The sequence below is a fragment of the Callospermophilus lateralis genome, chromosome 1, assembly GCF_048772815.1.
Source record: "Callospermophilus lateralis isolate mCalLat2 chromosome 1, mCalLat2.hap1, whole genome shotgun sequence".
Lineage (NCBI taxonomy): Eukaryota > Metazoa > Chordata > Mammalia > Rodentia > Sciuridae > Callospermophilus > Callospermophilus lateralis.
Genome location: NC_135305.1, coordinates 26,042,773 through 26,065,156, shown reverse-complemented (window position 1 = coordinate 26,065,156; position 22,384 = coordinate 26,042,773). Strand labels below are relative to the sequence as shown.

Here is a 22,384-nt window from a genome sequence, read left to right as displayed (position 1 = left end):
CCCGCCTCCTGGTGTCCCGCTTCCTCCCGACGCGCGCCTGGCTCCCTCGCGCCGGCCTCCTGGTGACGTGGCCCCGCCCCTTTTCGCCCCGCCCCCAGATCGTGTCTCCGCCTTCGCCCCTCCCCCACCGCGATGCCCTTTTTGCTTCAAACCCCGGCTCTCTCCGCCTTTGGTTTCGGGGTCCGGCATAATCTGAAGAATCAGTGTGGCTCGGTGTTGACCGAGAGTAGTGGATGCAGTTGGCAGCGGCCGAGGTCGGCCAGGCTGCCGCCAGGCTCCTTCTCGCCTTCTAGGTCTGCTGGGCCCGCTGACCCTCTAGCCGCCTCTCCACCAGGTACGCTCCTTTTCCGCAGGTCGGCGATCCGCGAGGCTGGAGGCGCGGTGACTGCGGCCCGGCCTTCACTCAGCCTCAGAGCTGGCCAGAGCTGAGCGGTGGCAGCCCTAGCTAGGCGCACTCCAAGCCGCAGAGCGAGGTTTTCCCGCAGACCCCGCCGGGTGCAGGCTGGCCTCACAGGGACTTCCTGGGGCGAGGGCTGCCGGAGGGCGCCGGGGGCCAGGTGGGCCCAGAGTTCCGCCTCCCTCACTAAGTGGACAGCCCCAGAACGCATTCAGGACGCTCTTTGGTGCACTTTGGTGTTTGGCTGTGTGCGCTGCTCTGTTGACTTTTGTTCTGTACAGAGCAATTTCCTTTTTTGTGTAAGTTTATTTGAACAATAAAAAAGAGTGGAAAATGAAGTCTCAGTTTTTTAATCTGTAAAATGGGGATGGTGATGTGAATATCGTAAAGATTAAATTTAAATGTTTGTGAAATGTTTTATAAATGGGAAAATGCCTAAAAATTTTTTTGGTATGTTTCTGCTGGTTAACTGCTTAAAGAACAGGATTGTATTTTGTCTTGTTTTGCATTCCTTTAGTTCTGGCCATAGTAGGAATTGTGATTTTTGATCTCAGCTCAGGGAAGGAAGAGAATGTCAACATAACCGTTTTGAAAAAAGGTTTCTTGAAACACAAAGATGTATTGTGACACTGTTAACCAAAATGGTGAACACCGAGATGGATAAGTTTGCTAAGGAGAAATGTGAATTTTGTTTTGGACAGGTTTAGGTTGAAGATTCTGGAGCTACAATCGTGAAACTTTATTAAAGTTTGTTGGGGATATTTATTATAATTTCTGAGAAAAAGATCATGTATTTTCAAAACAAAGTACAAAAAGAGCATCAAGATTTTGTTTGTAAGAAAGATTTAAAAGTTCCAGGAACACTAACAGAGAATACAGTTAAAGCCATGGAAGGAAATGAAATTGCCCAATAGGGCACATAAATAAAGCAAGTAATGATGTGCAGAGGATGATAAAAGGGAGAAAAGGCCTCAGAGTTGGGAAGAGAACTGGGAACAAAACTTAAGGCAAAAGTCATAATTACAAACATTGAGATTGTTTGGGTTTCGCTAAGCTATTTGGATATGGATAATTTTAAGCTTCAAATTTAATCTGTGAAAATGAGGTAATACTTGTGAGAGCTGTTGTGAGGATTAAGTGCAACATTTTTGAAAGTTTAATCACTACAGTGCCTTGCATAGAGTAAAAGCTCAGTCATTCTGGTGAACTTTGGACCAACTCTTCCACCCTCAAATTCAAAAAGGCTAAGCCTTGAAAAATAGACCTTTGATTTTAGTATGGGAAATATCACTGGTTTATTTAATGAGAATATGAGCATGTGGTAAAAGCAAATACTAGATAAAAATGATAAATTTGAAGTTGAGACAGTTTGATTACACTGTCAAGAAATTTGTCAGTGTGGGAAAATGTGGTGATAAGAAAAGAAATTTGGGTCTTTGGAAAGTTTAAAAGATATGGGAAAAATTTAAGTGTGTTTCTACTAAAGAAAATTAATAATGACAGTTCAGTTATGTTCTTTCTAGTGAAAGAAAAGTCATGTTTCTTATTAAGTGAAGCAGGACAGTAAAAGTTGCAGCCTGTGCTATAGAAACACCCATTACTGGATCCAGAACTGCATCACAATGATAATTCTAAGCCCTGAATAAGCAGAAAATCTGCCTTACTGGATAGTTTTCCAATGTATCATCCAAGGTTTTTAAAAATGTTATTATTGGAACCCAAATCTTTTAGTAGCCACAGGAAGGATTTAGTCATATACCTATAACCAGTAGAAATTTCCTTACCCATCATCTCAATAATCAAGTCTGTTGCTAAAAGCATGAGGTTTGTGTTAAAGTAGAACTTGAAAATGTGCTAGAAAAAGAACCCTTCAGGATTTACATTCAAGAAGAGAGGAATGGGGCAGGTTTGTTTGTGGTGAGAAGCTTGCTTGAAGAGTCCTTTTATGTGTGCTGGGGGATAGAAGGGGTTGGGGATTAAGCCCAGGGCCTTGCACATGCTAGGCAACTGCTCTACATCCCAAGCCCTTTTTAAAATTTTGAAATAGGGTTTCCCTAAATTGCGCAGGCTGACCTCAAATTTGATATCAATCTTCTGTGATAGTCTCCAAAATAGCTGGGATTATCGGCATGTACCACCACACCTGGCTGGTTAAAGAGTTCTATTGAGGAAAAATTAAAGAATATTAAACAGAATCATCTAATTAAATGAACATTTGGCTATGAATCAAGAGAAATGAATTTCTTTCAGTATTTTAAGTAGTTTCATGACCTTGGACAAATATTAACCTACTTTAGAATTTCCTCACATGTAAATGAAGGTCAGTCTATAGATTTTTGTGATTATCAAATGAGAACTAATCTGCTTTCTCATATTATGTCACACATATCCAAATATAAACTTTACATTGTAGAGTCTTAGACAAATTAGTTCTGCAATATGTATCACTGTCCTCTTTTGTTAAGTCTCTTCTTTTGGGTAGTAGTTATTCTCTTTCCTAACTATAGCAAACCTAGCTTAGTGTCAGCCTTTATATCCTGTTCATTTGGGGCCATCAATAATAGTCATTCCTGTTTGATTCATTTGCCAGTTATTGGTGTTACTTCTGAAATGTTTTTTGTTCCCATTTTTATTATTTTAAAAAATATTTTATAGTCTCACTACACTGGTAAATTGAGGACATAAATTCTTCAAGATTAAGTTCTTAGTTTTGCGGACTAAGCATATAAAAGGATAGAATTGGTTAGTGGTCATAGTACTGGATTCTGTTTTAGGTGAAGGTGGACTGGGAAATGGTAAATTTGACCTTATCATATACTTAAATATAACCTAAGTGAAGGAACAAAAATGGAGAATAAGCAAGACAAGAGGATTCAGAATTTGGAAGTAGATTTTCCTGAGACAAAAATTCAGAGGCTGCTGTAACAGCTGTTATAGATAATTAACTATTTCAAAGACTGTATCTTACATCCTGAACTGTTATAAATTCCTTTAGGAAAGCACTAAACACTTTTGACCATGACCATAAAACAGTTTACCTACCCTACTTCCTGCATTCCTTCTGTATTTTTTGAGCAACAGTGTGCAACGTTCAGTGATATGGGTGCAAACCCATAAACTAATATAAGACCCATAGATGTTCATGTAAAATTAAAATTTTTCCAGTGATATTAATCAGCATGTAGAAAGTGCACTCATTTTAAGCATACATATTGATAAATTCTAACAAGTATCTATTATCTATTATCACTCCAGTGGGAAAATGGTGCAGCCATATGGAAAATAGTTTGGCAGTTCCTCAAAGTGTAGAATATTTGTTCATCTCGGAATACTTCATTCCTCTTTCCAGTCTCCCCTTTTCAACCAGAAATAAGCACTCTTCTGATTTCTATTATTGTAGAACAATTGTGCCTGAAACAATTGTTTCAGCTTTATTATGAATGATAGAATTTGTATACTTTAGGTTAATTATTTTTCATTATATAGTATTTAATTATTTTTGTGATTCATTGATGTTATATGTCTCAGTTTCTTCTTTTTTATTGCTGACTAGTGTTCCATTGTGTGTATCAGTTTGATTATCTATTTACCTATCGATGCACATTTAGTCTCTATTTGGGGCTGTTAGGAATAATCCTGCTGTGAATAATCCTGCTATGAACATTGTATTCAAGTGTTCTTTTTTTTTTTTTTTTTTGCAGGGGGTGGGACACATTTTTATTTCTCTTGGATTGCTAGATCAGATAATAACTGATTGTTTCATAGTATGAGAAACTACTGAATTTTTTAAACTCTTCTTCCAGCAGCAGTGTATGAGAGTCCTAGTTATTGCACATCTTTATCACACACAAGATGTGAACTGGTATCTCGTAGACTTTTTTTTTTAAATTGAGGTTAAATTCATAAAACAAAATTTAGCATTTTAGCAATTTTGAAGTGTACAATTCAATGACTTCCAATATACTAACAATATTGTGCAACCATCACCACTATCTAATTCCAGAACATCTTCAACAAAACAAAAAGGAACCTCATATCCATTTAAGTACTCATTCTATACCTCTTCTCTCTAACCCCTACCAACTACTCTTCTACTTTCTATCTAAGGATTTACCAGTACTGGGCATTTTATTTTAAGTAGAATCATAAAATATGTGAGTTTTTAAAATTTTGTTGTTGTATATGGACAGAATACTTTTACTTTATTTATTTTAATGTGGTGCTGCTGAGAATCAAACCCAGTGCCTCACACATGGTGGGCAGGCACTCTTTCACTGAGCTACAACACCAGCCCCTATATGTGGGGTTTTTATGTTTGGTTTCTTTTGTTTAGCAAGTACTTTCAAGTTTAATCCATGTTGTAGCATATATCAGTCCTTTTATATGGCTGAGTAAAATTCTCTCATATAACATTTTGTTTATCTACTCATCAGTTGAACATTTGGTGGTTCTGCTTTTGAGTATTATGAATAATGCTCTCAACACAAGTTTATGTTAGACTGTTGTGTTTTCATAAGGGCTTAGGTCTCTGATTTTTACTTTTTTTCTTTTGTGGTGCTAGTAATCAAATCTGGGACCTGATGCATGCAAGGCAAGTGCTATACCACTGAGATACATTCAGTTTTGGTCCCTATTTTTCTTGTGATGACATCTGGCTTTGGTATCAGGCTAATAAACTGGCTTCATGGAATGGATTTGTGTTTCCTCCTTTATTGGAAGAGTTTAAGAGATACTGGTGTTATTCTTTTTTAATGTTAATTATATTCATCTATGAAGTCATCTAGTCCTGGGCCTTTTACTCAGGTAGATTTTGATTAGTGATTGAATCTCTTTACTTCTAAGTCTATTTGGATTTTCTATTTCTTTTCTTTTTTTCATACTGGGGATTGAACTCAAAGGTGCTTAACCACTAAGCCTCATCCCCAGCCCTTTTTGTTATTTTTTATTTGAGACAGGGCCTCACTGCGTTGCTGAGGCTGGCTTTGAACTTGCAATCCTCCTGCCTTAGTCTTTTGAGCCACTGGGATCACAGGCATATGCTACCATGCCCAGCTCTTGGACTTTTCAGTTTCTTCTTGAGTCAGTTCTAGTAAGACTGATAGTAATGACCCTGCTATTGTTTCTGATTTTAGTAACTCAGGTCTTATTTCTTTTCCTGCTAATCTAGCCAAAAGTTTGCCAATTTTGTCAGTCTTTTTCCATAACAACTTTTATTTTCATGAATTTCATGTATTTTTTAAAATTTTCTTTTTTTTATCCTCATTCTAATCTATATTGATTTTGGTTTGTTCTTTTGCTAGTTCTATAGGGGAAAGTTCAGTTTACTAATTTCAGATCTCTTACATTTTATTATAGGCTTTTACAGGCCTAAGTTTCCCTCTGAGCACTGCTTCGCTATATCATTAAAGTTTTTGGTATGTAGTATTTTCATTCATCTTGAGGTATTTTTACATTTCCATTGAAATTTTATCTTTGACCTATTGGTTGCTTACATGTTTATTGTTTAATTCCTTATATTTATGAATTTTCCAGATTTCCTTTTGTTGTTTATTTCACATTTTCTTTTGTGGTCAGAAAAGATAGTTTGTATTATAGTCTTACAATTTATTGAAACTTATTTTGTGGCCTTTCACTTCATTTCTTCTGGAGATTATTCCATGTTCACTTGGGGGAATTTATATTCTTTTCACATTTAAGTGTGCGGTGTTGGAAGTTTCCAGCCATTTGTCTTCAGTTCCAACTGTATTTCTAGTTCTATCAGTTGTGCTTCACATAATTTGGGGCTTTATTTAAAATCTATATTTTTTTATGTGCATTTATGTTTTTTTTTGATTAGTAATCTCTTTATTGCCCCACATGATCTAAAAGACAATTATGTAAATTAATAGTTATAAATAAGGTTGATTGCTGTTATTTACAACAACATATATCATTTGTAAAAATAGGAACATATTTTATTGTTATATCTTATTCATGATTTGAAACATTGTAAAACATTCTACTTAGCTTTTGTGGCAATTTTTGTTTTAAAGTCTATTTTGTCTGATATTAGTACTGTTACTCTATTTTGATTATTGTTTTCTTTATTATTATTATTCTTTTCATAGAATATCTTTCCATTTTCACTTCCAGCCTGTTTCTTTTGCTCTAAAGTAAGATTTTTGCACATGGCACACAGTTGGATACTTTAAAAATCATTCTTCTTGGGGCTGGGGATGTGGCTCAAGCGGTAACGCACTCGCCTGGCATGCGCGGGGTGCTGGGTTCAATCCTCAGCACCACATAAAAATAAGTAAAGATGTTGTGTTCACCAAAAACTGAAAAATAAATATTAAAAAATTCTCTCTCTCTCTCTTTTTCTCTCTCTCTCTCTCAAAAAAATAATTCTTTTAATATGTACCACTTAAATGGAGACCTGTCCATTTGTATTTAATGAAATTACTCATAAGGTTGCTAGTCAGGAGAGTTGTAATTTTCATATTAATTTACAGCACTCTTTCAGATTTGTGCCAATAGCATTTTAATAATAACTTACTTTGCTACTTTGATTTTTGTTTTTTTAATATATCATACCTTTTTTATTCATCAGTTCCTCCATTACTGGCCCCCCCCCTTTTTTTTTAATGTTAGATATTCCTAGTGTACCATTTTGATCCCTTCTTATTTCTTTTATTTGTATGTATATTAGGTATTTTCTTAGTGGTTCTGGAGATTGCAGTTAGCATATAATTTATAAAAATTTAGCTCAGAATAATATCAGTTTGGCTTAATAGAATATAAAAATTTTGCTTCTCTATAGCTCCATTCCCCACCCTATTTATGTCCCCCGACCCCTCGGTACTGGGTATTGAACTCAGGTGCACTTGGCCACTGAGCCATATCCCCAGCCCCATTTTGTATTTTATTTAGAGACAGGGTCTCATTGAGTTGCTTAGGGCCTCACTATTGCTGAGGCTGGCTTTGAACTCAGGATCCTCCTGTCTCAGCCTCTCAAACTGCTGGGATTACAGGTGTGTGCCACTGTGCTAGGTTTATGTTCCTATTTTTACAAATGATATATGTTGTTGCAAATGATAGCAATCTACATTATTTATAACTATTAATTTACATAATTGTCTTTTAGATCATGTGGGGCAATAAAGAGATTACTAACCAAAAATAATGTAATACAGATTTTTGCATTTACTCATTATTAGTGTTCCATTCTTTCACTTTCAACCTATTTGTCTTTGAATCTAAAATATATCTCTGGTAGAGAGGGTATAGTTTATTTATTTTCCCAATTCCTGCTTTTTAATTGTACTGTGTAATTAATTTACCTTTAATAAAGTAGGGTTTACATTGCTATTTTACTACTTTTCTAGCATATCTTTTAAATATGCATGTATTTTTTCTGTGTATGTAGCTCCATTCTTCCTTCATTAATGTCTCCTCTTGGTTTAAAAAGATATTCACAATTTTTTTTTTGTTTGGGGGGAGGGTACCAGGGATTGAATTCAGGGGCACTCAACCACTGAGCCACATCCCCAGCCCATTTTTTTTTTTGTATTTTATCAGAGAAAAGGTCTTACTTAGCAGTTTGCTGTTGCTGAGGCTGGCTTTGAACTCATGATCCTCCTGTCTCAGCTTCCCGAGCTGCTGGGATTACAGGCATGTGCCACAGCACGGCCTCTTATACCATTTTAACTCATTACCTTATTGTTTTTTTGACTTTTTTTTTTTTTGGTAGTGGGGATTGAATTCAGGGGCACTTGACCACTAAGTTACATCCCAAGCCCATTTTGGTATTTTATTTAGAGACAGGGTCTTACTGAGTTTCTTAGTACCTCGCAGTTGCTGAGGCTGGCTTTGAACTCGAAGTCCTCCTGCTCCAGCCTCCCCAGCCACTGGGATTACAGGTGTGAGCCACCACGCCCAGCTCTTTGACTTTTTTTTTGTATGTGTGTTTTTTAAGTGGTTTACTGGACAGGCAGGATTGCAGCTTTCTTATTTATTTATAGCAATCTACTTCACATTCATGCCAATGGATTTTAATAATTACAAAAATTTGATCTAATATAGCTCCATTGCCTTTCCCCACTTTATGCTATTGTCATTCAAACTACATCTTATAAATCAGAGAGAACAAAAAGGATTTACAAACAAGAAACACATTTATGTGTTTGTCTTTTGGAGATTATAGTGTGTCTTTGTATGGATCTCTGAGTTTATCCTAGGGATTTGTTGAGTTTCTTGGATATACAGATTCATTTCTTTTATCAAATTTGGGGGCTGGGATTGTAGCACAGTGGTAGAGCACTTGCCTAGCAAGTGTGAGGCACTGGGTTTGATCCTCAGCACCACATAAAAATAAATAAAATAAAGGTCCATCAACAACTAATTTTTTTTTTTTTTTTAATTTGGGATGATTTTGGCTATCATTCTGCCACCTTCTGTCTTCTCTTTCTGGGACTCCTATCATGTATATGTTGGTATACTGAAAAATGTCACCAAATCTCTTAGGCTATGTTTATTTTTCTGCATTCTTTCCTTTTTTTCTATTCTCAATTGATGAGTAATCTCAATTGAGCCATCTTCAAATATACTGATTATTTTTTCCTTGTCAAAATATATGCTGTTGAACTTTGTGTTAGTTTTCTTGGGTAACAAATACTTGAAATAATTGACTTTTAGAGAGAAAGTGTTTATTTTGGTTCAAAGTTTTGGTGGTAACAGTCCATGATTTGTTGGCCCTGCTGCTTTTGGCCTTGTGGCAAGACAACACATCACAGCAGCAGCACATTCAAAACCACTCATCCTCATGGTCAGGATGCAAAAGAGAGGAGAAGTTAGGATCCTAATATCCCCTTGAAGGGCAACCTTCAGCGACTGGAAGGCCTCCTACAACAGCCCACCCATTGAATGTTCCACTCCTCCCTACAGCACTACAGGAGGGGAACCAAGCTTTACCAAATGAGCCTTTGGAAGAGAATCATCTAAGAAATAGCAACTGCCACTGGCCCCCAAAAGCGTCTGTGTATCTCATAATGCAAAATGATTTTAGTTCATTTCCAGGAATCCCCAAAGTCTTAACTGTTCCCAGGATTGCTCAAAAGTCCAGGCCCAAAGTCTCTTCTTAGACTCAAGGAAAACTCAGCTGTGAGCCCTTGTAAAAAATTTAAAAACTATGTACTTCCAATGTACATATGACATAGGGTAAGCATTCTTATTCTACAAGGAAGGAATACGTAAATAATGAAGGATGAGACCAAAGCATTGCAGAAACATAGGAGACCAGACGCCAAATTTCAAGTCTCCATGACTGGCATCCAGGGCACCTTGTGGTAGAATGCTGGACAGCCCCATCCCTATGGTTTTGCTGGTTGCAGTCCACATAGCCACTCTCTTAGGCTGACTCTTCAGGCTTCCAGCAACTTCCCTTTTTCACCTGATGGGATCTGAGAAGGCCCTGGAGAGGGGGACCTCACTCAGGATAACTGGGTCCTTGATGTTCACAGCAGAAAAGAATTTCAACACACGTAAGTTAGTAAAGCACAGAGGTTTATTTAGTGAAAGCAGAACATTCAAAGAGAGATAGAACACAGGTGTGCTCAAGAGCAAGATGTATTTTTAGGGTCTCACCTTTTTTTTTTTTTTAATGGACACAGTATCTCTATTTATTTATTTTTCTGTAGTGCTGAGGATAGGACCCAGTGCTAGGCAAGTGCTCTACCACTGAGCTATAACCACAGTCCCTCTCCCCTTCTTTTAAAGGAAACTTTGTGAAGGGTGGGCCGGGGAAAGTATGTGGGATGGCATTAGTCTGGTGATCACAAGATTCTTTATGGTCTGGCTTTTCTCAGAACCTTTAGGTTGATGTTGTCTCCTTTGTCATATCAATAGATAATTTTGAAATATAACACTATTTATAGTTCTTGAAATATTTTGTCTCCCATTTTTTTAATTTTTTTATTTTTGTACTGGGGATTGAACCTAGGTACACTTAACCACTGAGACTGAGTCACATCCCCAGCCCTTTTTATATTTTACTTAGAGACAGGGTCTTTCTGTGTTGCTTAGGGCCTTGATAAGTTGCTGAGGCTGGCTTTGAATTCACGATCCTTCTGCCTCAGCCTCCCCAGCCACTGGGATTATAGGCATACTTTCTTTTTTAGTTTATTTTAAAAATACCTATTAAATGGGGACAATTTTCATAAGATTTAAAGTTACTTTAAGATTTACAGATTTACCAAGAATTTAGAAATGATAGTCCTGAGGGAAAAACTGGTTTTGGGAATAAGTTATGAGGAAATTGGAAAGGTCTGAGAAAAAATATGAGGAACTTTAGCACAAGGCTTTAAGATTAAAGTTATAGTCTCCTTTTCCTTCCTTTTTTTTTTTAATTCTTTTTTTCCTTTTATTTCTTATATCTCACCTTAACAAACTTTCCACATTCCGGGCATCTCTTTCAGAGTATCAGTTATAGCTTTGGCTTAATTTACAACTCTACACATTGCCCTGTGAGGGAGTGCTTGCAGGGACGCCAGCCCAACAACATTCTGCCTGACCTCCCAGGATTTCCTTTGATATCTTTTTGGAAGCCTTCAAGAATGGACCCTACAACTTTTGAATTATGCAGTGCCTGAAAACTAGCATCACATGCACAAATGTCAAAAGTCTGCCACCAGTATGACCTGCAATTGGGTCTGCTTGAAGCATGGCTGCAGTGATTTCTGAGTATCTTGCCATCTTAGTTGTTCCTGGCTGAGCAAGGTACCCTGGGGCTCTCAAAGAAAGAAAGTCTTTGAAATAAATTTGTACTGATATACCTGTAATGGATGGATTCTTGTCTGTAGTCCAGTTTCCAAGAAAATCCTCATTTCCATCTGAAACTACATCAGCACAGTCTTTACCATTCATATTTCTTTCAGTATACTGGCTTTCTGAGCCCTCAACAGAATTGCCCATTAATGTTTATGTATAGCACTCTAGGCTTTTTCTTGCTTGCTTTTGCAAACCTTTATAATTTCCTCTACTTTATCAATTTGAAAAACTTTTCCCCATCATCAGGTGTAGTTACGATGACCCCTTTCTTGGTACTAATATATTGTTTTAGTCAGCTTTCCATTACTGTTAATAAACACCTGAGATAATCAGTTTATAAGCTGAAAAGGTTTATTTTGGTTCATAGTTTTGTAGGTTTCAATCCATGATAGTTCAGCCTGTTATTTTTTGGGCTGTGGCAAGGCAGTACAACATGGCAGCAGCACATGGCAAAACCATTCACTTCATGGCCACGATGCAAAGGAGAAGAAGAGAAAACTACTGGAGTCCCTCTCTCCCCTTCAAAGGCATGCCCCAGTGACCAGAAGACCTCCAACTAGGCCCTACCTTTGCCTCCTCTTAATAACACCATGGAATAGGGACCATGCTTTTAACATACATATGGGCCTTTGGGAATATTTATTCAAATCATAGCAATCCCCTAGTAGATTTTAAATTCAGTTGTGTGCTTTTCAACTTAGGAATTCAGTTTGAGTTGTCTTTAAAAATAATTTCCATTTCTTCATTAATATTCTTTTTTATGAAATATTGTTGTAATGATTTTCTTTAGTTCTTTGTCCATGGTTTTCTTTAACTCTGACAATATTTCTTTTTTTTATATATTTTTTTCAATTGTTGATAGATCATTTATTTATTTATATGCAGTGATGAAAATTGAACCCAGTGCCTCACACATGCTAGGCAAGTATTCTATCACTGAGCTACAACCACAGCCCAATTCTGACAATATTTCAAACAGTTTTTTTAAAGTCTGTCTTCTAAATCTAGTGTCTAACCTTCCGTAAACCCATTTCTTTTTCTTTTTTAAATTAACTTTATTTATTTATTTATTTTTCGTGGTGCTGAGGAATAAGGATCAAACTCAGTGCCTCACACATGTTAGGCAAGCGATCTATCACTGAGCCATGACCCCAACCCCAAGAGACCATTTCTTTTTATTTCCATTTTCTCTATATATGGGCCATACATATTTCCTTGTTTATTTTCATGCTATATCATTGTTTAAGGTTGAACATTTTTAATATTACAGTGTGGCTATTCTGAAAATGAATATCTCCACCTTGCCCATGTTGGGTTAGTAACTTGGGCTGTTGTTTGTTGCAGTTGTTGGGTTAGTGACTCTTCTGAACTAATTTTGTAAAGTCCATATTCCTTGTCATGTGTAGCCACTAAAGTTTCTGGTTAGCTTAGTAGTCACTCTGTGATTTGATGGAAATTTGTTTTCAATGAAGTCTAGAATTAAAAAATAAAGCCTTCTGCATACCAGGTTAAGTATGTGATGTGTGTGTATGTGTGTGTGTGTGTGTGTGTTGTGTGTGTGTGTACTGAAATATAATTTCAGTACTCAAAACAATTACAACTCAATCTTAACCTTTACTTCCTGCATGTCTAGAGTTTAGAGGTCAACTAGAAGTGAAAGCATAGTGTCTTCTGTAGCCTTTTGGAGCCTTTGTTCCTTCCTGAGCATGCATGTGGCCTTCTAGAGAGATGTGGGAGTTTAATTCTTTGAAACAATTTACTCCCTGTTTACTTCTCCCATCCTTTTTGTGTGTCTATTTTTTTTTGTTTTGTTTTTTAAACCTGTTATCCCTCATCCCAAGCAATAACAGCTGACACATTGGTTTTTAACAAACATTTCTTGAGCAATTGCCTTCTCAACCTGGAAAAATTCTGAGTTAAATGAAATAACTGCACTGTACCTTTGCATTTATCCTTTAGACAGCCACCAGACTAGTCAAAATAATCACAGTGCTTTGTGAACAAGGTTCTCTCTGCTCCACTGCCATCAGGAACCCATACTAGGAATACAGAGTGCTCTCTTTAAGACCACCACTTAGCCAGAGGAGGAATAATATGGCCATGATACATTAAAAGCCACAGGAACTTCACTTTAAAAAAAAATAAATTTAGGCACAGTTGATCTGAGCACATTAATAGTTTCCAAGAGATGAGGTAAAGTTGATTCTGACAGTTATTGCTAGATTATACTGTTCCTATGGAAGGACTATTAATGGAGTTCTCTACTCCACCATATTCCTTATGTAGTTTTAATGTGCATTTTCTCAAAGACTGAAGATTTGAATATTTTCTCAGGTACTTATTGACCAGTTATGTGTGTTTCTTTGTTGAGTATTTAAACTTTTGCCCATTTTCAGTGGAAGATCTCTTGTGTTCTTGGATAGACAGAATTGTCAAAACACCCGTATTACCAAAGTGTTATACAGATTCAGTGCGATTCCCACCAAAATACCAATGACATTCTTTTTTAAAAAAATTAATTAATTAATTTATTTTTAGTCATACATGACAGCAGAATGTATTTTGACATATAATACATACATGAAATGTACATACATCAATCATATTGTCAATTCTATTCTGCTGCCCTTCCTGTTCTCCCTACTCCTCCCCTCCTCTCCCCTCCTTTCTCTCTATCCAATCTAATGTGACACACTTTTTCTTTTTCTCATTACAACATCATATATATATTCTGTATAATAATGAGGTTCTCCTTCCATCTTCTGTGCAACTCCCCTTCTCCCTCTTTTTCCCTCCCACCTCTCTTTCCTATTCAGTGGTAGTCTTCTTCTCATGTTCTTCTTCCCTATCCCATTTTGAGTCACCCCTCTTATATCAGAGAAGACATTCGGCATTTGTTTTTTAGGGATTGGCTACCTTCACTTAGCATAATTTGCTCTAATGCCATCCATTTGCCTGCAAATGCCATGATCTTGTTATTTTGTAGTGCTGAGTAATATTCCACCAATGACATTCTTAATAGAACTAGAAAAGAACAGTCCTAAAATTCATTTGGGAGAGAAAAAAAGACCCAGAATATCAAAGCAATTGTGAGCAAGAAGAGTGATGCTGGAGGCATTACAATATCTCACCTCAAATTATACTACAGAGCTGTAGTTATAATAACAGTGTGGTATTGGCATCCAAACAGACATGAAGACCAATGGAATGACTAGAAGACACAGAGACAAATCTACATAGATACAGTTATCTGATACTTGCCAGAGGTCCCAAAAACGTACATTGGAGAAAAGATAGCCATTTTAACAAATAGTGTGGGAAAACTGGATATCCATTTGTAGAAAAATGGAAGTAGATCTCTATCTGTACAACATTGAGCTCAAAGTGGATTAAAGACCTAGAAATTAGACCAGAAACTTTGCAACTGCTAGAAGAAAACAGGTTCAACACTCCAACATATTGGTGCAGGCACTGACTTCCTTAATAAGACTCCTAAACTTGGGAAATAAATCCAAGAATTAAGTGGGATGGCAGCAAATGAAAAACTTCTGCACAGCAAAAGAAACAAAGAGTGTGAAGAGAAAGCCTATTGGATGGGAAAAGACCTTTGCCAGCTGCTCCTCAGGCAATTAATATCCAGAATACATAAAGAACTCAAAAGTGGCTGGGGTTGTGGATCAGTGGTAAAGTGCTCGCCTTGCACATGCAAGGCTCTGGGTTGGATCCTCAGCACCACATAAAAATAAATAAATAAAATAAAGGTATTGTGTCCAACTACAACTAAAAAAATAAAAATTAAAAAGAACTCAAAAAATTAACCCCTCCTCCCAAAACATCAATAATAACAACAAAAAACCTAATCAATAAATGGGCAGAAGAACTAAACAGACATTTCTCGGAAGAAATGGCAAGCAAATATACGGAAAAATGTTCAACATCCCTGGCAAATCAAAACTCTATTGAGATTTAACTTGCTCTAGTTAAAATAGTAGTCATCAAGAATACAAATATAATAAATGCTGGCAAGGATGTGGGGGGAAAAAGGTTGTTGGAGGGACTGCAAATTACTACAAACACTTTGAAAAGCAGTATGGAAATGCCTCAAAAGACTAGGAATGGGCTGGGGTTATAGCTCCATGGTGGAGCACTTGCCTAGTGTGTGTGAAGCATTGGGTTCAATTCTTAACACCACATATAAATAAATAAATGTCTGTCAACAACTAAAATATATTTTTAAAAATAAAAAAAGTTTATTTAAAAATAAACTACCATATGACCCAACAATCCCACTCCTTGGTAGTTATCTTAAAGAACTAAAATCAGCATACTATAGTATTACAGGCACATGAATTTTTGTAGCAGAGCAATTCACAATAATTAAGTTAAGGAACCGTCCAGGTGCCTACCAATAGATGAATGGACGAAGAAAATGTGGTATATGTACAAAATCGAGCTTTATTGAGCCATAAAGAAGAATGAAATTATGACATTTGCTGGTAAATGTCAGAATTGGAGAATATCATGCTAAATGAAATCAGAGAGACTCAGAAATTCAAGGGTCAAATGTTTTCTCTCATATACAGAAACTAAACCAAAATGAGAAGAACCAAAAAGAGAGGTGGGAATCCCATGGAAATAAAGGGAGACCAGAGAAGAACAGGGAAGGAGGATGGGATGGAAAAAGGAAGGACTGAGAACTGAAGTAGAGCAAATTATATTCTTTACATGTATATTATTAAAAACTTAACCCAATATTACGTTTAAATATAATGTGCTAATAAAAACAGAAAATGGAGAATTCGGATGCCGGAGTCTGGCTGGGCACAAACCACGAGCCAGTGAAGCAGGAACAAACTTTATTTTTGAACTCCACCAAAACACTTCACACACGCCCCCGGGTAATTCCTCCCAAACGCCATGCCGCTGATCCAGGAAACAGTAGCCGGAAATATCTCCTCCGGAAATCCCTCCTCCTGCACTTCCCCAACCAATGGGAACTCTCGGGGAATCCCCGGGAATCCCCACGAGAACATGGGAGAACTCAAAAGTAGCGGCCGAGGCGGATAGTAATGCCTCGCCTGTCAACCAATACTGTTGGCAAAATGCCAGGGGCCATTCCGACTCGGCTGTGGCTCTCAGCATCTCCCCCCTTCTGTTTAATTAAACAACAAGCAATGTGGCTTACGGACCGTGCCTGTTAGGTTGTCCAATACAACATGTGGTCCTTACCCGTCATCGGATGAGCTGACTTCTAGGCGTCAGCCTCCTGTCTTAGGTTGGTACCACTGCAATTGGATCATACCTGTCACTGACTACCGGTCCAGCATACAGCCATACTTGTGGATAGGCCTTTGCACCAGTGGGGGGGTGAGGTTCTTTGCCTCACCTCCGTTGGCCCCCAAATTTGGCTTTGGTGCCAGTGGGGGATGGTGAGGTTCTTTGCCTCACCTCTGTTGGCCCCCAAATTTTAGACCATCACTAGCAGAAGGGAGGAGGATATAGAAATGTCACGACACCAAGCCAATTGACAGCTCCTTTGGAAGAATTGTACCACCGGTGACACCATCAGCAAAGATACTCCAGCATTACCACAATTCGCTGCACCAACAGATAGTTCACAATGTATACAAGTGATAGATAGTCCAGGCAAGTTCTGCAAGCAGTTCAAAGCGGAGGAATCTATCAATATGTTCATTTCTTCCCAAAGTAAATTGACTCCTTGATTGAGCATTACTTCTTGAGTTATTATTCATTGATGCATCAGTTTATACAGTTTGTTGTGGTAACTATTGAAGAAGCTGTAGTTTGATTTTATCTTTGTCTTCACCAGCACTGGGATGAAGATAGGAATTCTGGCAATGATACTAAAAAAAAAAAAAAAAATTATGTAACATTCCAACAGGTACTAAGAAAACAATTTTCTGAACAATTTACATTATCCTGAACAGAATTATTAAATATAATGAAAAGGAAAGGTGAAAGTAAACAAACAGATCTGTTAACCTCCTATTTGTACACATATTAAAACAATCCTCAACAGCTATTTACCCAATTTAAATTAAACCATTAAAATCACGTGAATAAAAAAAATTTGGATCCATTTTTTCATGAGTGCTCCTCATGTATGAATATATGAACATATGCACATACAGACATACAACACAAAACAGAAGTGTGCACACGTAACATAATATATACAACACATAATATAATAGTAAAGGCCTTGTAGTTTTTCACAGGTGAAGTCTCCATTGCAATGTTTAAAAACTCCACAGTCAAAAAATAAAACTGATCACAAAAACACTAACCTAGGTCTGTATGAGCTCAAGAAATAAAATAGAACTTTATGATGTGGGAAAATGCAATAATAAAATAGATATTGAAAAAAAAGCATCCTGGTAAATCACTGTCGCAGATGTAAGAATAGCCAAGCTGGAGCTCTGGATATCAGCTGTTATGGATTTGAGTCAAATCATCTTCTTTTTGGTCTGTAGAAATCACTTCGGTTAGTCTCTCTGGTATCCAAATCAGCTGCTGTTCTCCCTGTGGAAACACACAAAGAGACCTCCGACTCCAGACAATCACTGGGTCAGGACCTTTCCATTGTCCTGTTAGAATATCCTTCCAAAGTACATTTATGTACTTTGTACTTATGTACATTTTTTGGACACATATGCCTTTCTGCAGCACTAAGCCCTGATGAATCCAAATTTAAAAAGTTTAGAGTAAAAAGGGTTATTTTAAGTTTATCTTTGGGGGATATATACCCCTTTCCAATTCCCTCTTTTTGCTTTAATAAGTACATTTTAATAGTTTGAGCTCTTTCAACTATGCCTTGTCCCTGAGGATTGTATGGGATTCCTGTTATATTAGTAATGCCAAATGATGAGCAAAATTGTTTAAAAGAGGTAGAAGTATAACAAGGACCATTATCTGTTTTTAACTGTTTTGGAATGCCCACAGTGGCAAAATTTTGTAAGCATGAGCTATAATATCATTAGTTTTTTCTCCAGCATGAAGGGAGCCCATCAAAAATCTGGAAGAAGTATCAACTGTAACATGCAAATATTTTAATTTTCCAAATTCTGTGTGTGACATCCATCTGTCAAATATGGTTAGGTATCAATCCTCTAGGATTGACTCCAAGATTAACTTGTGGTAAAAAGGTCACACAATTTTGACATTGTTTTATTATTTGTCTAGCTTATTCCTTAGTTATTTTAAAATGCTTTTGTAAAGTATTAGCATTGACATGGAACCTTTTATGAAAATTTGTTGCTTCTTCTAGTGTAGAGAAAATATGTATGTCATGTGTAGTTTTATCTGCTAAATTGTTGCCCAAACTAAGAGCTCCAGGCAATCCTGTATGTGCTCTGATATGTCCTATAAAGAATGGATCTTTTCTGTCCCAGATTAGACTTTGTATAGTGGAAAACAAAGAGAAAACAGTAGAGGAAGGAGAAATCCTACCAGCATCTTCAAGGGATACTATAGCATTAACTATATACTATCAGAAAATAAATTAAATATAGAATCTTTAAACATCACAAAAGCTTGTAAAACTGCATTAAGCTCTACCTTTTGAGCTGATTGTTTGGGTACTAAAAATGTCAAAGTTTGATCAGGGGTAACTACTGCTGCTGTACCATTATTTGACCCATCAGTGAATACATTTGGAGCATTCATGATAGGTGTTTTTCTTGTCATTTTTGGAAAAACTACAGGATGCGAAGACCAAAAACACAATAAAGGATTAGATGGTAAGTGGTTATCAAATGAAACATTAGATTTATACATGATTATTGCTCAAGTATTTAACTCATTAGCTAACTCATCAATTTGATCCATAGTATATGGAGTAATAATTTTATTGGGAGAAATTCCAAACACTCCCTTTGCTGCTTTTATTCATTTGAGTATTAATTGTCCTACAGCCTCAGGATACCTAGTAAGAATCGTGTTAGGAGAATAAGATAAATGTATCCACAATAATGGACCTTCTTGCCAAAATACTCCTGTAGGAATATTTTTTGTTGGTAATACAATAAATAATAAAGGAAAACTTATATCAATTCTATCCAAATGCATATTTTCCATATATGTTTCAATAATTTTTAATGCCTTTCTTGCTTCAGGTGTTAACATGCGGGGTGAATTTGGATCTGATGGACCTTTTAGGATATCAAATAAAGGTCCCAACTCTCCTGTTGGTATGCCTAGATAAGGCCTTATCCAATTTATGTCTCCTAATAACTTTTGAAAATCGTTAAGTGATTTGAATTGATCTACTCGTATTTGAATTTTTGGTGGATGGACCATGATTGGGGATAATAGAACTCCTAAATAATTAATTGGAAAATTTAATTGTACTTTATCTATTGCTATCTCTTGATTATAATTTTTTAATAAATTTGTAAGCGTGGCATAACATTCTAGCAATGTGTTTTTATCTTTGTGTGCTAACAATACATCATCCATATAGTGAAATATTTGTAGTTCAGGATTTTGATTTCTAAGTGGCTGGATTGCTTTGTTAACATAAATTTGACACATAGTTGGGCTGTTAGCCATCCCTTGAGGGAGTACTTTCCATTCATATCTCTGATCAGGACCTTCATGATTCAGTGCAGGGATAGTAAATGCAAAACGTGGACTATCCTCAGGATGAATTGGAATTGAAAAAAAACAATCTTTAATATCTATAGCTAAAACGTACCAGGTTTTTGGCAAAGCAGACAATTGAGGAATCCCTGATTGACCAGGTCCCATAATAACCATCTCATTATTAATGGCTCTTAAATCTTGCAATAATCTCCATTTACCAGATTTCTTTTTAATGACAAGAATGGGAGTATTATAGGGAGATACGGAAGGTTGTATATGTCCCTCCGCTAATTGTTGTTTTACCAGGTCATGGGCTGCTTGTATCTTTTCTTTAGTCAGGGGCCAGTGAGGAACCCATTCTGGTCTTTCTGATTTCCAAGTAATTTTTATTGCCTCAGTGACCCCTTCTGAAAACCCAATCCATGTCTATTTATTCCTTGATCTATTTGAATTGGTGCTGCTATACCTTGTTCTTGTTCTCGTAATCTTTTTTCTTTCCTGAAACCTTGTCTAGCCCTAATAGTGGGCGCATTTGGATTGATGTTATTTGTTAATGTCATACCTAATTGATCTAGGACATCTCGTCCCCATAAATTTACAGGAAGATGATCCAATACATATGGCTGTATAGTTCCTTCACATCCTTCAGGATCCTTCCAATCTAATACCATTGCACTTCCATGGGGATTAGTTGCCACTCCTAGGCCTCGAAGCGTTTGAGTGGCTTGTTGTAACGGCCAGTGTTTTGGCTGTTCTTGACGAGATATGATGCTAAGGTCTGCACCTGTATCCAGTAGCCCATTAAACTCATGTCCTTGAATATTTAGTTTTAGCATGGGGCGAGAATCTAAATTTAAAGACAGCATAGCCCAATCTACACCTGTGGAGCCTAATCCCCTGGAACTTCTTTCTATACTACTGCTGGAAAATTTATCATGTAGGCTGGGTATTATTAATAACTGTGCTATTCTATCTCCTGGTGAAATTACTGATATACCCTTTGGAGAACTAGCTATAATTTTTATCTCACCTTCATAATCGGGATCAATTACCCCAGGACTTATTATAAGTCCTTTTAGAGTAGAAGAACTGGGTCTTAACAATAAGCCTACTGTTCCATGGGGAAGAGGTCCTTTTACTCCTGTGGGAATGATTTGAACTCCCATCTCTGGAGTTAGTAGTGCTCTGGCGGAGGCACAGATGTCCAACCCTGCGCTCCCTCTGGTTCGTCTGATGAGAGATCTGATGGATAATGTGTCCTGGGCACTACCCTGATGGTGTTGCTGGGTTCCTCCATGGTGTTTCTGGGTTCCTCCAGTGCCCCCTATATTTGTGGTCGTGGGCCCCGAAGCATTGGGCCCCCCTGTCCGTTTTTTGGCAATGGAGCCCGATGCCTTTCTCCACGATATCATGCGTAAACGCCTGGTCCTTGTCCGTTTTTTGATAATGGAGTACCCTCTATGGTGGTTTGGGAATGGCATTCATTAGCCCAATGTCTCCCTCTATGGCATCGTGGGCAAATACCCGGTATTCTACTCCTTTGATACCTAGCTTTGTTAAACCCTCCTCCTATGGGGCATTTCCTTTTAAAATGTCCTGTTTGTTCACAATTGTAGCATGTTTTTGGCTTGGCATCTAAAGCCTGTTGTACTGCAGCTGCCAAGACTTGCCCTTGTTCATTAATGTCTCTACATAATTTAATATATGTGTTTAAATCTCCATGTTTCCATGGTCTAATGACCTCTCTGCACCAACAATTTGCTTGGTCATAAGCCAGTTGTTTAATTAATGGCATTTCTTGTTCTGTATCCCCAAAAACTCTGGTAGCTGTTTGAATAAGCCTATCTACAAATTCAGCGTAAGGTTCATTAGCTCCCTGTATTACCTTAGATAATTGACCTTGTAAATCTCCATGTCCTTGTAAAGTCTTCCATGCCCTAACTGCATCTGCAGCAATTTTTGCATATATAGCAGGATCATATTCAATTTGTTGCCGTTGACCCTCATAAGGTCCTTTTCCTAACAACATATCTAGATTTCTTTGAGGGTAACTGGCTGCTGCATTTTACCTAGCCGTCTCCATGCAAAATTCCTCATTGGCAACCTTCCATAACAAATATTGTCCTCCATTTAGCACAGATTTACACATGCTAGCCCAATCTGCTGGCGTCATGTCCAAGTTGGTAATGGTTTTGACCATGCTTACAGTGAAGGGTGCTTGAGGACCATAGATTGTTACAGCCTCCTTTCACTGCTTCACTGTTTTGAAATCTAAAGCATGGTGAATTCGCTGCCCTCCTGCCTGCTCAAGTACAGGGCATGCTAATCTTTGAGGTCCTGTCTCAGGATCCCATCCATCAACTATGGGGGTTGAGGGCCACTCAGCTGTCTCCATAGGTGGAGCTGTTGTTTGAATTACGCCCTCTGGTGATAGAACGGTGTTAGTAGCAGCCTCTTGTTGTAGCTTTTTCCCTAATAGCTGTTTCTCCTCTAAGCTTTCTTCCTTTAAATTTTCTTCCTCTATCTGACTAGCTCTAGAGACCTTCTCTTTTACTTCATCTAAAATGTCTTTCTCCATGG

At 37.4% G+C, this 22,384-nt stretch overlaps 1 protein-coding gene across 2 annotated transcripts in view; it reads left to right on the top strand.

Moving 5' to 3' along the window:
• The first annotated feature begins 131 nt into the window (after positions 1-131).
• Positions 132-22,384, top strand: part of Slc25a40 (solute carrier family 25 member 40) — a 58,296-nt gene continuing 36,043 nt past the window's right edge. For both annotated transcript variants that reach the window (XM_076860772.1, XM_076860762.2), the window contains exon 1: positions 132-334. The gene's annotated coding sequence lies outside the window, so the exon portion shown is untranslated. The remainder of the gene's footprint in view (positions 335-22,384) is intronic.